Here is a 16,232-nt window from a genome sequence, read left to right as displayed (position 1 = left end):
TGAATTTCAGGCAAAGCTATACTGTTATGATAAGTGATCCCAAGAGGTGTACACTTACCTATGATTCATGAATTACATTCTCATCAAGTCTAGTTCTTATTCACTTACATGACTGTACTGATCGTACACCTGCAGTAAGGTCCTTTTGTTTTTACTGATCGTACACCTGCAGTAAGGTCCTTTTGTTTTTACTGATCGTACACCTGCAGTAAGGTCCTTTTGTTTTTACTGATCATACACCTGCAGTAAGGTCCTTTTGTTTTTACTGATCATACACCTGCAGTAAGGTCCTTTTGTTTTTACTGATCGTACACCTGCAGTAAGGTCCTTTTGTTTTTACTGATCGTACACCTGCAGTAAGGTCCTTTTGTTTTTACTGATCATACACCTGCAGTAAGGTCCTTTTGTTTTTACTGATCATACACCTGCAGTAAGGTCCTTTTGTTTTTACTGATCATACACCTGCAGTAAGGTCCTTTTGTTTTGTCCTGTAGAGTTGTAGTCATGTTCATTGGCTTTTGTAGTCATGTAGTCATGGCAGTTGTAGTCATGTTCATTGAGAGGTGGTGTTGTTGATTGATGACAAACTTTGGGAATGCTCTCAGAAAGAGAGTGCAGGCACCATCTCCAAGTCCATGCCACAACAATGTCTTCCAGTGGGAGAGAAGAGCAGGTGAGCACGCCATCTTCTGGCCATTCTGAGAGATACACAATAGAATGGTCTGAATGTGAATGATGGTCCCCCTCCCAGAGTTATGCCTACGAGAACTGACTGAGATAAAGTAGGAAACCAACGTGACACACGTGCCGTAGTATAGATTGATACATAATCAGTAAAAGAGTAAAAAAAATAATAGGACAAAATGGAGGTCACACACCACTATTAAGATTGTTCTAGACCTCAATATGAGGTCCTCTCATAACCTAGCATGAAAGTATAGTCAAAATGTTTGCTTTGGTGTAAGTTGAACAAATAATTTTGACTATACTTTCTTGGGGTAAGTTGAGCCAATGGTTGAGCCAATGGCAAGTTGAGAAAATTGAAGTGTTTTCTTTACAGGCATAATGCATTGTCTCTGGGATTTAAGGTAACAACAAGGCCAGGCCTATGTTAAAAGTACAAAGTGTTTGTTAGGTGTTAAGCCTGTGTTAAAATGCACTACCAGTCAACAGTTTGGACACACCTACTCATTCAAGGGGTTTTCTTTATTTTTACAATTTTTTTACATTGTAGAATAATAATGAAGACATCAAAACTATGAAATAACACATATGGAATCATGTAGTAATGAAAAAAGTGTTAAACAAATCAAAATATATTTCAATGAACAGGTTTGCCTTCTTAAAAGTTAATTTGTGGAATTTCTTTCCTTCTTAATGCGTTTGAGACAATCAGTTGTGTTGTGACAAGGTAGTGGGGGTATACAGAAGATAGCCCTATTTGGTAAAAGACCAAGTCCAAATTCTGGCAAGAACAGCTCAAATAAGCAAAGAGAAATGACAGTCCATTATCACTTTAAGACATGAAGGACAGTCAATACGGAACATTTCAAGAACTTTGAAAGTTTCTTCAAGTGCAGTCGCAAAAACCATCAAGCGCAATGATGAAACTGGCTCTGATGAGGACCGCCACAGGAATGGAAGACCCAGAGTTACCTCTGCTGCAGAGGATAAGTTCATTAGAGTTACCAGCCTCAGAAATTGCAGCCCAAATAAATGCTTCACAGAGTTCAAGTAACAGACACATCTCAACATCAACTGTTCAGAGGGGACTGTGTGAATCAGGCCTTCATGGTTGAATTACTGCAAAGAAACCACTACTAAAGGACACCAATAAGAAGAAGAGACCTGCTTGGGCCAAGAAACACGAGCAATGGACATTAGACCGGTGGAAATGTGTCCTTTGGTCTGGAGTCCAAATTTGAGATTTTTGGTTCCAACCGCTGTGTCTTTGTGAGACGCGGTGTGGGTGAACGGACGATCTCCGTATGTGTAGTTCCCACCGTAAAGCATGGAGGAGGAGATGTTATGGTGTGGGGGTGCTTTGCTGGTGACACTGTCTGTGATTTATTTAGAATTCAAGGCACACTTAACCATCATGGCTACCACAGCGATACGCCATCCCATCTGGTTTGGGCTTAGTGGGACTATCATTTGTTTTTCAACAGGACAATGACCCAACACACCTCTAGGCTGTGTAAGGGCTATTTGACCAAGAAGGAGAGTGATGGAGTGCTGCATCAGATGACCTGGCCTCCACAATCCCCCGACCTCAACCCAATTGAGATGGTTTGGGATGAGTCGGACGGCAGACTGAAGGAAAAGCAGCCAACAAGAGCTCAGCATATGTGGGAACTCCTTCAAGACTGTTGGAAAAGCATTCCAGGTGAAGCTGGTTGGGAGAATGCCAAGAGTGTGCAAAGCTGTCATCAAGGCAAAGGGTGGCTATTTGAAGAATCTCAAATATAAAATATATTTTGATTTGTTTAACACCTTTATGGTTACTACATGATTCCATAAGTGTTATTTCATAGTTTTGATTTATTCACCATTATTCTACAATGTAAAATTATAGTAAAAATAAAGAAAACCCCTTGAATGAGTAGGTGTGTCCAAACTTTTGACTGGTAGTGTATGTTTACATTTATTAAAAGACTAAAAAACAATTGTGATTGTGTTGAATTGTGTTTGGGAAATAAAGATAGACATGGTTTTAAAAAGGTAGTGGTAATATTTCATTCAGTACAGAAATGTGTAGGCGGCTTAACTTACCCTGTCCGGCAGCTCAACTAACCCCATACCTGGGGTAAGTTGTGCCAAGAGACCAGTTTTTTTGAACAAGCTATGTTTTCAAAACATGAATTCTGATTATTTCCAGGGATACACAACATCCTGAAATATATGTAGATATCTTTGTTAGAAGGAATACTATATTTCCCTTGACAGAGTGTTGCTGAATATTTTTTTTTTAAATGATCCACTTACCCCACTGTCCCATACTGGGCAATATGTCAAATGATTTCTACATTGAACCCAGTTAAAATTCACACTCAGCAATGCACTTATCAACCATACATGTTGTGGAAAGCAGCAATTAATCAAATATTACAACCTTTGAGCAAGACTCTGACACAAAACAAAAATCCCCACAGTCCCCACCCTATGTTATTATCTAGTAGATCATTCACGCTCACTCAAACAGACCAGAAATGGCAGGATAGAGACACTGTGCTCCCCATTTACCTAATTAGGGCATGTGCCACTGACATGGTCAGTGAGCCAAGCAGCATCTTTGCCCTCCAGCCCTGAAGGGAGACTGGCACTGGGGTTTAAGCATTTGATTGGCTCTCACTGGTGTCAGCAGGGAAACGTCATCAGAGTGCCACTTCATTCTGATGCCTGAATAAAGGCAGCAAGCACTGTGAAATGTGAACAAATATGGGTCTACATTCGCTAGACTGTAAGAAAATGGCAGCGTGTAGGAAGAGGGATTGAGATACCTTCCTAACAGAAGCAACTTGGTGTTTTTATTTTGTTATTTTTCTGCTTTAGTTGTTAAAAAGTTATTGGTGTTTTTGCAGGTAGTTTATGTTATACTCCATGGCTGATTTACACCATTAGATCTCATCGTGAAGTAATACTGTCATATGGCCAATAGGTGGTGCCGTCTAGCTGCGTGACAGCAGATGGTGCTGCCTCAACATAGCCAGCAGGGGGCTCTCCAACAACATTCAGGCTACTGAGGTGACAGAGCACTAGTGTAGTTTTCATGTACCAGAATTTATGCCTATGATGAACATGCCAGAGGTAGAAACCATTATGACCTTTTAAGTATATCTGTTAAATGCATTGTGTTTATAGCTCTCAACTACAACATTACGATGAAACATTCTCAAGTCAAATATTTTGCCAAATCTTTTAAAACGCAGTGCTAAACATTTTCATTGTGTGAAAGGTGAACTGTCGAGGTTAAGACAGTTTTATAACAATACTTTTTTTAAATAGGCCTATGAGCTCTTCCCTAAAGCTATGCCTAGTTAAGTAGGTGGACACTGCAAACCCTACTTATGCTATTATTAAAGCCTTAACCTACAGTGGCTTGCGAAAATATTCACCCCCTTGGCATTTTTCCAATTTATTTGCCTTACAACCTGGAATTAAAATGGATTTTGGGGGGGTTTGTATCATTTGATTTACACAACATGCCTATCACTTTGAAGATGGAAAAAAAATAAATGGGTGAAACAAACTAAGAAATAAGACAAAAAAACAGAAAACTTGAGCGTGCATAACTATGCCACCTTTTGCAGCAATTACAGCTGCAAGTCTCTTGGGGTATGTCTCTAAAAGCTTGGCACATCTAGCCACTGGGATTTTTGCCCATTCTTCAAGGCAAAACTGCTCCAGCTCCTTCAAGTTGGATGGGTTCCACTGGTGTACAGCAATCTTTAAGTCATACCACAGATTCTCAATTGGATTGAGGTCTGGGCTTTGACTAGGCCATTCCAAGACATTTAAATGTTTCCCCTTAAACCACTCGAGTGTTGCTTTAGCAGTATGCTTAGGGTCATTGTCCTGCTGGAAGGTGAACCTCCGTCCCAGTCTCAAATCTCTGGAAGACTAAAACAGGTTTCCCTCAAGAATTTCCCTGTATTTAGCGACATCCGTCATTCTTTCAATTCTGACCAGTTTCCCAGTCCCTGCCGATGAAAAACATACTTAACCTACAGTGGCTTGAGAAAGTATTCACCCCCTTGGCATTTTTCCAATTTTTTTGCCTTACAACCTGGAATTAAAATGGATTTTTGGGGGGTTTGTATCATTTGATTTACACAACATGCCTACCACTTTGATGCTGCCACCACCATGCTTCACTGTGGGGATGGTGTTCTCGGGATGATGAGAGGTGTTGGGTTTCCGCCAGACATAGCGTTTTCCTTGATGGCCAAAAAGCTCAATTTTAGTCTCATCTGACCAGAGTACCTTCTTCCATATGTTTGGGGAGTCTCCCACATGCCTTTTGGCAAACACCAAACGTGTTTGCTTATTTTTTTCTTTAAGCAATGGCTTTTTTTTGGCCACTCTTCCGTAAAGCCCAGCTCTGTGGAGTGTCCGGCTTAAAGTGGTCCTATGGACAGATACTCCAATCTCCGCTGTGGAGCTTTGCAGCTCCTTCAGGGTTATCTTTGGTGTCTTTGTTGTCTCTCTGATTAATGCCCTCCTTGCCTGGTCTGTGAGTTTTGGTGGGCGGCTCTCTCTTGGCAGGTTTGTTGTGGTGCCATATTCTTTCAATTTTTTAATAATGGATTTAATGGTGCTCCGTGGGATGTTCAAAGTTTCAGATATGTGTTTATAACCCAACCCTGATCTGTAGTTCTCCACAACTTTGTCCCTGACCTGTTTGGAGAGCTCCTTGGTCTTCATGGTGCCCCTTGCTTAGTGGTGTTGCAGACTCTGGGGCCTTTCAGAACAGGTGTATATATACTGAGATCATGTGACACTTAGATTGCACACAGGTGGCCTTTATTTAACTAATTATGTGACTTCTGGAGGTAATTGGTTGCACCAGATCTTATTTAGGGGCTTCATAGCAAAGGGGGTGAATACATATGCACGCACCATTTTTCTGTTATTTATTTTTTATAATATTTTGAAACAAGTTATTTTTTTCATTTCACATCACCAATTTTGACTATTTTGTGTATGTCCATTACATGAAATCCAAATAAAAATCCATTTAAATTACAGGTTGTAATGCAACAAAATAGGAATAACGCCAAGGGGGATGAATACTTTTGCAAGGCACTGTATACATATCCACATAGTGATTAATGAGAGTACATCTAGGTACATTGTTTTGCACAGTCCTTTAACAGTAGGCCTATACTCTGTACATCACACAGACCTCCTCTAAACGACTGGACTTTGGATAATGCTATCAGTCCCTCCACATCCACGTCAGATCCTTATTGAAGAGGGGTGAGGTGGTGCAGAGTGACACACTCTCACACACACACAGGCACATGAACAGTCGAGACGTGGCACACAACAGAAGCAGCCACAGAAACCAACAGTCTTTGTTTAGGATTAACAATTAAAATGCTCCAAAGGACCCTTAATGAGCTGGCTGGCTTCTAGCCCACAATCCCCCAGGGGAGGAGAAAACACACCCCAGCACATTGAATTGTTAATGACCAACCAGATCTTTACTGATAGTAGAAAGCATAGGCATACACATAATCATAGATATGGACTTTCTGTGCTAATGTTTAGTAACTTTTGGGATAAACTTTGTTGGTAAATATTTAGCAAATCATAAAAAGGTGTAAGGAAAAACTAGAACTTTTCTCCTTCCCCCTTCTGATAACCAGGTGGCGAATCGCATCTCTGCATGTCTGGCAGACATATCAGTGTGGATGTCGGATCACCACCTCAAGCTGAACCTCGGCAAGATGGAGCTGCTCTTCCTCCTGGGGAAGGACTGCCTGCTCCATGATCTCGCCATCATGGTTGACAACTCCATTGTGTCCTCCTCCCAGAGTGCAAAGAGCCTGGACAACACCCTGTCGTTCTCCGCTAACATCAAAGCGGTGACCCGATCCTGCAGGTTCATGCTCTACAACATTCACAGAGTACGACCCTACCTTACACAGAGAGCGGCACAGGTCCTAATCCAGGCACTTGTCATCTCCCGTCTGGATTACTGCAACCCGCTGTTGGCTGGGCTCCCTGCCTGTGCCATTAAACCCCTACAACTTATCCAGAACGCTGCAGCCCGTCTGGTGTTCGACCTTCCCAAGTTCTCTCATGTCACCCCGCTCCTCCGCACACTCCACTGGCTTCCAGTTGAGGCTCGCATCTATTACAAGACCATGGTGCTTGCCTACGGAGCTGTGAGGGGAACGGCACCTCCTTACCTTCAGGCTCTGATCAGACCCTACACCCATGGTGGAACAAGCTCCCCCACGATGCCAGGAGAGCGGAGTCACTGACCACCTTCCGGAGTAACTTGAAACCCTACCTCTTTAAGGAATACCTGGAATAGTATAAAGTAATCCTTCTACCCCCCCCCCCCCCCCCCCACACACCCCCATAAAAAAATAAAAAGTGGTTATCCCACTGGCTATCATAAATTGAATGCACCAATTTGTAAGTCGCTCTGGATAAGAGCGTCTGCTAAATGATGTAAATGTAAATGTAAATGTAGAAATTGCTATTTGGAGGTAGGATTTGTTATTGGGACAATATGGGAATATCTGGTGCTCCTGTTTTGGTGTTTAAAGTGTACATTCATAACTCGTACTGTACATAGCACAATGTAAAGGAGTGCATAATAATCCATAAAGTTAAACTAATACTTGCCCATTTGCAGCTTTTTGGATTTCAGTGGTATTTTCACGAAATAAGAAAGACTTCTATAAATGTATTGTAATGTGGTGGGATAAGTAGCACTGCCATTTGCATCATGCAGGTAACATTTCAGAAGTGATTCGGCTTTAGCTTTATTTCTAACTCTGTTTACTCCTAGCAAGAGGCTTACCTCATCTCTGAAAATCTATTGATCGAGGTTTCCTTGCTACACTTGGCCTTCGTAGACACACTTTACCTGTGCTCGCTTAATATAATCTCCCTCTGACTGAACTCAGCATTAGGTGATAGGCGTCTTGTAGCTTGCCTGCACTAAAAAGGAAGCACCTGTTTTTGAACGTTCGCCTATCCTGTGTACTTACTGTGATCTTCTGTTAAAGGTGGTAGCCGGGCTTCTGATCTCATGCCTCGCGCCCTCTGCAGGGCGTGGTCTACAGATAGGTGTGACTCGTGTTTTTTTTGCTTTTGAATGGACTCTACCTTCTTAGTTTCTTTCACCCTACCTCCCTGGGTAAATCTTGTGGATTTGTTGTGGTTACTTACCACTGTTTTTACTGTCGTGGCTGTGGGGGTGATAATTGACCAAGCACAACACAACTGTGAGTGTGGATAAGAGCTTGCTTCGATCTCACTGCTACTACAATATATTTAATGTGGTCCTGAGAGGCACTGTTGTAGACAGCACTTGTTCACATTTTTGGGATATTAAATAATATACGATTAGAAAGTTAATATTTCCTGGCTCGGTGTGCGAGATAAGCTTTCTAAGGTTTCTGAATGAATATAAGGTGATTTTCTTGGACTGCAGATTGGATCCTTTGCTTGGCTCTTTCTGTGGTGGGTGACTGCTACCGGGTGATTCATGTGTTCATTTCCTATTATTAAAGACCAGCACTGCAGACTACAGATATAGGGCCCGTCATAAATCTTTGCCAAATGAACAGTCAAATAATCGCACATCGTAAATGAAATCTGGGCTCATTAATACTGACACCCAGTCAAAGGGAGAGTACAAACACGCGTCTGGCGTGTCGTGTGTGTGTCGTGTGTGTGTCGTGTGTGTGTGTGTGTGTGTGTGTGTGTGTGCGTACGTACGTACTTGCGTGTGTGTGTGTGCACAGACACATTGCAATTATATCACATACAAACACACACACACACACCTTAGAGGGGACTCCACCACTCAGAACAATGACAGGCTAATGATAACAAGCTAACACTGAGGGTTTTAGTGTGTCTCTCTCCTCTCGCTTAATAAATCGATGTGGTCATCACACAGTGAACCACATTGTTAAGACAAAGAAATCCCAATATCTAAATGATGCAGTTACTCACCTATCTGTAATAATATAATGACCTCAATGTAATCAGATAATGACCTCTATATAATAATATAATCACCTCTATATAATAATATAATGACCTCTATGTAATAATATAATGACCTCTATGTAATAATATAATGACCTCTATATAATAATATAATGACCTCTATGTAATAATATAATGACCTCTATATAATAATATAATGACCTCTATATAATAATATAATGACCTCTGTGTAATAATATAATGACCTCTATATAATAATATAATGACCTCTGTGTAATAATATAATGACCTCTATGTAATAATATAATGACCTCTATGTAATAATATAATGACCTCTGTGTAATAATATAATGACCTCTATATAATAATATAATGACCTCTGTGTAATAATATAATGACCTCTATGTAATAATATAATGACCTCTATGTAATAATATAATGACCTCTATGTAATAATATAGTGACCTCTATATAATAATATAATGACCTCTATATAATAATATAATGACCTCTGTGTAATAATATAATGACCTCTATATAATAATATAATGACCTCTGTGTAATAATATAATGACCTCTATGTAATAATATAATGACCTCTATGTAATAATATAATGACCTCTATGTAAAAATATAATGACCTCTATGTAATAATATAGTGACCTCTATATAATAATATAATGACCTCTATGTAATTAGATAATGATCTCAATGTAATAATATAATGACCTCTATATAATAATATAATGACCTCTGTGTAATAATATAATGACCTCTATGTAATAATATAATGACCTCTATGTAATAATATAATGACCTCTATATAATAATATAATGACCTCTATGTAATTATATAATGATCTCAATGTAATAATATAGTGACCTCTATGTAATAATATAATGACCTCTATATAATAATATAATGACTTCTATATAATAATATAATGACGTCTATATAATAATATAATGACCTCTATTTAATAATATAATAACCTCTACGTAACAACACATCCAACCACACATCCCTTCATTCAGTCAGTAAATTCTCTGAGGCACAACAACGCCACATCCCATCATTCAGCCAGATATATTACTCTGACACCAGAACCCCAAATCCATTCATTCAGCCAGTAATGTCTCTCATGCACCACAACCCCACATCACTTCATTCAATCAGTAATGTCTCTGAAGCCCCACAACCCCACATCCCTTCATTCAGCCAGTAATGTCTCTGAGGCACCACAACCCCACATCTCTTCATTCAGCCAGTACTGTGTCTGAGATAGCACAACCCCACATCCCTTCATTCAGCCAGTAATGTCTCTGAAGCTCCACAACCCCATTTCACTTCATTCAGTCAGTAAATTCTCTGAGGCACCACAACTCCACATCCCTTCATTCAGCCAGTAATGTCTCTGAAGCTCCACAACCCCATTTCACTTCATTCAGTCAGTAAATTCTCTGAGGCACCACAACTCCACATCCCTTCATTCAGCCAGTAATGTCTCTGAAGCTCCACAACCCCATTTCACTTCATTCAGTCAGTAAATTCTCTGAGGCACCACAACTCCACATCCCTTCATTCAGCCAGTAATGTCACTGAGGCACCACAACCCCACATCCTTTCACTCAGCCAGTAATGTCTCTGAGGCACCACAACCCCACATCCCTTCATTCAGCCAGTAATGTCACTGAGGCACCACAACCCCACATCCTTTCACTCAGCCAGTAATGTCACTGAGGCACCACAACCCCACATCCTTTCACTCAGCCAGTAATGTCTCTGAGGCACCACAACCCCAGAACCCTGCTTTCAGCCAGTAATGTATCTCAGGCACCACGACACAACATCCCTTCATCCTGCCAGTACTGTCTGTCAGTCACCACAACCTCACATCCCTTTATTCAGCCAGTAATGTCTCTGCGGCCCACAACCCACATCATTTCATTCAGCCAGTAAAGTATATCAGGCACCACAACCCCACATCCCTTAATTCAGCCAGTAATGTCTCTGAGGCACCACAACCCTACATTCCTTCATTCAGCCAGTAATGTCTGTGAGGCACCACAACCCCATATCCCTTAATTTAGCCAGTAATGTCTCTGAGGCACCACAACCCCACATCCCTTCATTCAGCAAGTAATGTCCTTAGCCACCACAACCCCACATCTGGTCATTCAGCCAGTACAGTCTCTGAGGCACCACAACCCCACATCCCTTCATTCAGTCAGTAATGTCTCTGAGGCAAAACAACCCCACATCCCTTCATTCAACCAGTAATGTCTCTGAGGCAAAACAACCTCACATCCCTTCATTCTGCCAGAACTGTTTCTCAGTCACCACAACCCCAAATCCCTTCATTCAGCCAGTAATGTCTCTCAGGCACCACGAGCCAACATCCCTTCATTCGTCAAGTAATGTCTCTGAGGCACCACAACCCCACATCCCTTCATTCATCCTGTAATGTCCGACTCCCCTAGGCTGTTTCTGGCTCATACACATGTGAGCATGCACACACTCACATACGCATACACACCACACACACTCATGAATACACACAGACACTCTCGCGAATACACACACTCACAAAGAAACTCACACAAACATACACATACACACTCAAGCTCTCTCTCTCTCTCTCACACACACACACACACACACACAGTCCTTAGGGTTCTCCCATCTCCTCTAGCGATGTAGTTGAAGTAAGATGTGAGGACAGAGTGTGTCGAGGCTTTGCTTTAATGACTAATGGCATCCATGGGATTGATTAGAAGAATGATTAATGAAATGAATGGGCTGCATTAGGCCTGGGATTTATAATAGGTATGGTCTGGATTTCTGGTTAGTGGGAACTCTACCTTCACCCTGACCTATTCACATGCAGACACTGCAAAATATATGTACTGTGTGGAATGGTGTGTTGTAACAGATTGAAGCAACACAATAGGTCATATTTTCAGTCCCACTGAGTGCTCTTTGATAATCAGATGTCGTGGCATGCAAATAATGTGTTAACCCCTTAGAGGGCTGGCCTTATTGGTGCGTTGTATCATGGGAGAAGCCATGCTGACTGTTCACAATCGGTTCGGTGATTTATAAGCAACTCTTCGCCTTTGATAGCATATTATTTAAAGAAAATCTACTGTATAGTTAGGCTACTAATATTTGTGTATCGATGCATATAAATTCATATTAAAGAAACCCTAAACAAACAATGTGGTTTTATTCGTCCAGTCTTCATGCTTGACCTCTTTATATGTTCAGCATGCTTTAACAAGGAGGTCGTTAACGTATCCAAATATATCCACACATCAGCATCTCTCCTCGCCACACACACCTCCACACACACCTCCATACCTCCACACACAGCTCCACTGCTCCACACACAGCCCCAAAGCCCCACACACAGCCCCACAGCCCCACAGCCCCACACACAGCCCCAAAGCCCCACACACAGCCCCACACACAGCTCCACTGCTCCACAGCCCCACACACAGCTCCACAGCCCCACACACAGCCCCACAGCCCCACACACAGCCCCACAGCCCCACAGCCCAACACACAGCCCCACAGCCCCACACACAGCTCCACAGCCCCACACACAGCCCCACAGCCCCACACACAGCCCCACAGCCCCACACACAGCTCCACTGCTCCACACACAGCCCCACAGCCCCACACACAGCCCCACAGCCCCACACACAGCTCCACAGCCCCACACCCACTTCCACTGCTCCACACACAGCCCCACAGCCCCACACACAGCCCCACAGCCCCACACACAGCCCCACAGCCCCACACACAGCCCCACAGCCCCACACACACCTCCACTGCTCCAAAAACAGCCCCACAGCCCCACACACAGCTCCACACATAGCTCCACACACAGCCCCATAGCCCCACACACAGCCCCACACATAGCTCCACACACAGCCCCACAGCTCCACACACAGCTCCACACATAGCTCCACACACAGCCCCACAGCCCCACACACAGCCCCACAGCCCCACACACAGCTCCACAGCCCCACACACACCTCCACTGCTCCACACACAGCCCCACAGCCCCACACACAGCCCCACAGCCCCACACACACCTCCACTGCTCCACACACAGCCCCACAGCCCCACACACAGCTCCACACATAGCTCCACACACAGCCCCACAGCTCCACACACAGCCCCACAGCCCCACACACAGCTCCACTGCTCCACACACAGCCCCACAGCCCCACACACAGCCCCACAGCCCCACACACAGCTCCACAGCCCCACACACACCTCCACTGCTCCACACACAGCCCCACAGCCCCACACACAGCCCCACAGCCCCACACACACCTCCACTGCTCCACACACAGCCCCACAGCCCCACACACAGCTCCACACATAGCTCCACACACAGCCCCACAGCTCCACACACAGCCCCACAGCCCCACAGCCCCACACACAGCCCCACACATAGCTCCACACACAGCCCCACAGCTCCACACACAGCCCCACAGCCCCACAGCCCCACACACAGCCCCACACATAGCTCCACACACAGCCCCACAGCCCCACAGCTCCACACACAGCCCCACAGCTCCACACACAGCTCCACACATAGCTCCACACACAGCCCCACAGCCCCACACACAGCCCCACAGCCCCACACACACCTCCACTGCTCCACACACAGCCCCACAGCCCCACACACAGCTCCACACATAGCTCCACACATAGCCCCACAGCTCCACACAAAGCTCCACACACAGTTCCACAGCTCCACACACAGTTCCACTGCTCCACACACAGCCCCACACACTGCTCCACACACTGCTCCACACACTGATTCACACCCTGCTCCACACACAGCCCCACAGCTCCACACACAGCTCCACAGCTCCACTAACAGCTCCACAGCTCCACACACAGCTCCACAGCTCCACTAACAGCTCCACAGCTCCACACACAGCTCCACAGCTCCACTAACAGCTCCTCTCAGCCAGACATTGAGACCTGTCACATGCATACTGTTTACCATTTATCACCCACCCTCTCTCCATCTCTCGCTCTCTCTCTACACACACCACTGCTTTCCATTCCACTACCCTGCCTCACACAGACTTGCATGCAAGCATACACACACATACACATGCATGTCAGTAAAAACACACACACACACACACACACACCCCACCCCCTGCTGGTCTCCTTTCCGGCGGCAGGTAGCCTGGTGGGTAGGAGCGTTGGGCCAGTAACCGAAAGGTTGCTGGATCGAATCCCTGAGTTGACAAGGTACATAAAAATATGCCGTTCTGCCCCTGAGCAAGGCAGTTAACCCACTGTTCCCCAGGCGCCGAAGACGTGGACGTCGATTAAGGCAGCACTCCGCACCTCTCTGATTCAGAGTAGTTGGGTTAAATGCGGAAGACACATTTCAGTTGAACGCATTCAGTTGTACAACTGACTAGGTATCCCCCTTTCCCTGTCCAGTCCTGACATTGCTAATGATTCTCACTGGGGCACAGGATGGTGGGTGACAGAGGCAGACCAGGGCGGGGGGTGAATGTGGGGTGAATAGGGGGAGGCGCGGGGCGATGGTGGTGGGCCGTGGGCCGTGGTCCTGCTTTCTGCATGGTGGAAGGTTGGAGGATGCTCAGACACTGGGAAGATGGTAATTTATTACATTTAAGACAGGCATATCAGCCTGCATTCAGATCACTGGCTGGGCGAGAGGGTGGGAGGGGGAAGGTAAACACAAAGGAGGAGAAATTGGGAGCAGAGGAAATGGAGGACAGTAGTAGGAAATAATGTGCAATGGGAGAATTTAGCCCCAGGCATGATGCATGTTTTGCTTATTTCTGTATAGTTAGGGTATTTATAATTCAAATATATGCCTTTGATAATTCACCAGCATAGAATATCAAAGGTCAGTGTGTAAGATTTTTTTTACACATAAAAAATTATAAATTAAGTTTATTTTTTGGCAAAAAGAAATGACCACATGATTAAGGCTATATTTTTCTTCCTCGTTGTGTTTGTAATGATGAAGATAAAAGTGAGTAGTTTTTTTCATTTTATTTCAATTTCTGTAAGTTTATCTCAAAGTAGCTTGTCAATTTCAATCAAAGTTAAGGTAAAATTATGCAATATTAATTAAATAAACAAAAATATTTTGCTTGGTAGACTGTATTTTTTTAAGTTTTTCAATAAGGTTATGGATAATATTAATTACACATAATATGTTGTTATAGGTCTATATAAACCAAAAAAATATACAATTTTAAAACAAAATATTGTTCAATCACAAAGGTCGGGAGGCTCATTTCCTCGAGCCGCTAAATGGCAATGGAATTCAGTAACTTCGTAACCATTTCAGATCCAATTGGTTTCATAAGGTGTCATCTTCAGAAGTTAGGGCAGGTTTATCAGTGATGTCACTCCCATTATTCTCTAACGTTACATTGAAATTGGAGTAGCCTACAGAAGAGTCAAATCGTCTGTTAAACTAGGCCTTGAGTTGGTAGCCATAAGACTAACCTACAGATCTTCAGACAGCTATAGGCACTCAGGCTTACATTTTTTAAGTGGAGGGTCTGATATCATATGTCAGTGAAGTGAGGTAGTGTTCTTGTTGACCCGAACCAATTATTTTGGTAGGCTAGGTAGGCTATACTTACCCGAACTGTAAGCCTGCAGGAGAGCGAAGAGGGAACAGATTTACCAAGATCCGAAGTTTTATTTTTGTATTCCGCATATGAACCGTTTTAAACAAACATTCGAAGAAATGTGGTCGTTGCCAAGCTGCTGTTGTTTTTAAACATCGGAATCAAACAAATTCCTCTCTCCATAAGCTTCAGGGGTGGAACAAGATGGGTTAGGCCATACGATGTCATTATGTCGAGTTTGTTTTACTCCAATGGACTATATTTACATGTAATTTATTTAATTTGAATAAAAATATAGATCTGTTCTTTATTGCAATCTAATAATGGAGCGAATATTTATATTTTGTTATTTGGGTTTGTATATACTGTTTTTCCAGGATTTTTTTTTATTCTAAAGTAAATTCTTGACTATCACAAAATGCACATTTAATTTACAGTAATTATAAACCTATCTACTATCTTTACTTTTCCTGTTCTTCAAAAACGTTAATTATTTCCTCCCTGCAGTCAAGTAAAAAAAGTATTAGAAGATATGCCTATTATTAGCCTTGTAAAATCAACTATCTTCCTTTTATGTGAATAATAGTTTATAATTATGTATAAATGCATTTCATAACTGCCCATGTTCATGTCCAAATCATTTTAACTTGGACTACACCTTACCTTCAAATCAGGATGTTTCATAATGTATTTCAGACATTTGTCACAACAAAATCATAAGGATATCTATCTTTATCTGTCCAGTATCTCTCTGTAAACCACATAAATTCCTTGATGCGCATGTTGTTGGTCCAGAAGGCAAGTCTTGTTCGAAAAAATCTAGTAGGCATTTATTTTGCCTACTTTAATAGAAAAAAAGGTTCTACATAACCAAA

The sequence above is a fragment of the Coregonus lavaretus genome (genome assembly GCF_964263955.1).
Source record: "Coregonus lavaretus genome assembly, chromosome: 31".
Lineage (NCBI taxonomy): Eukaryota > Metazoa > Chordata > Actinopteri > Salmoniformes > Salmonidae > Coregonus > Coregonus lavaretus.
This window is presented reverse-complemented; position numbering follows the sequence as displayed.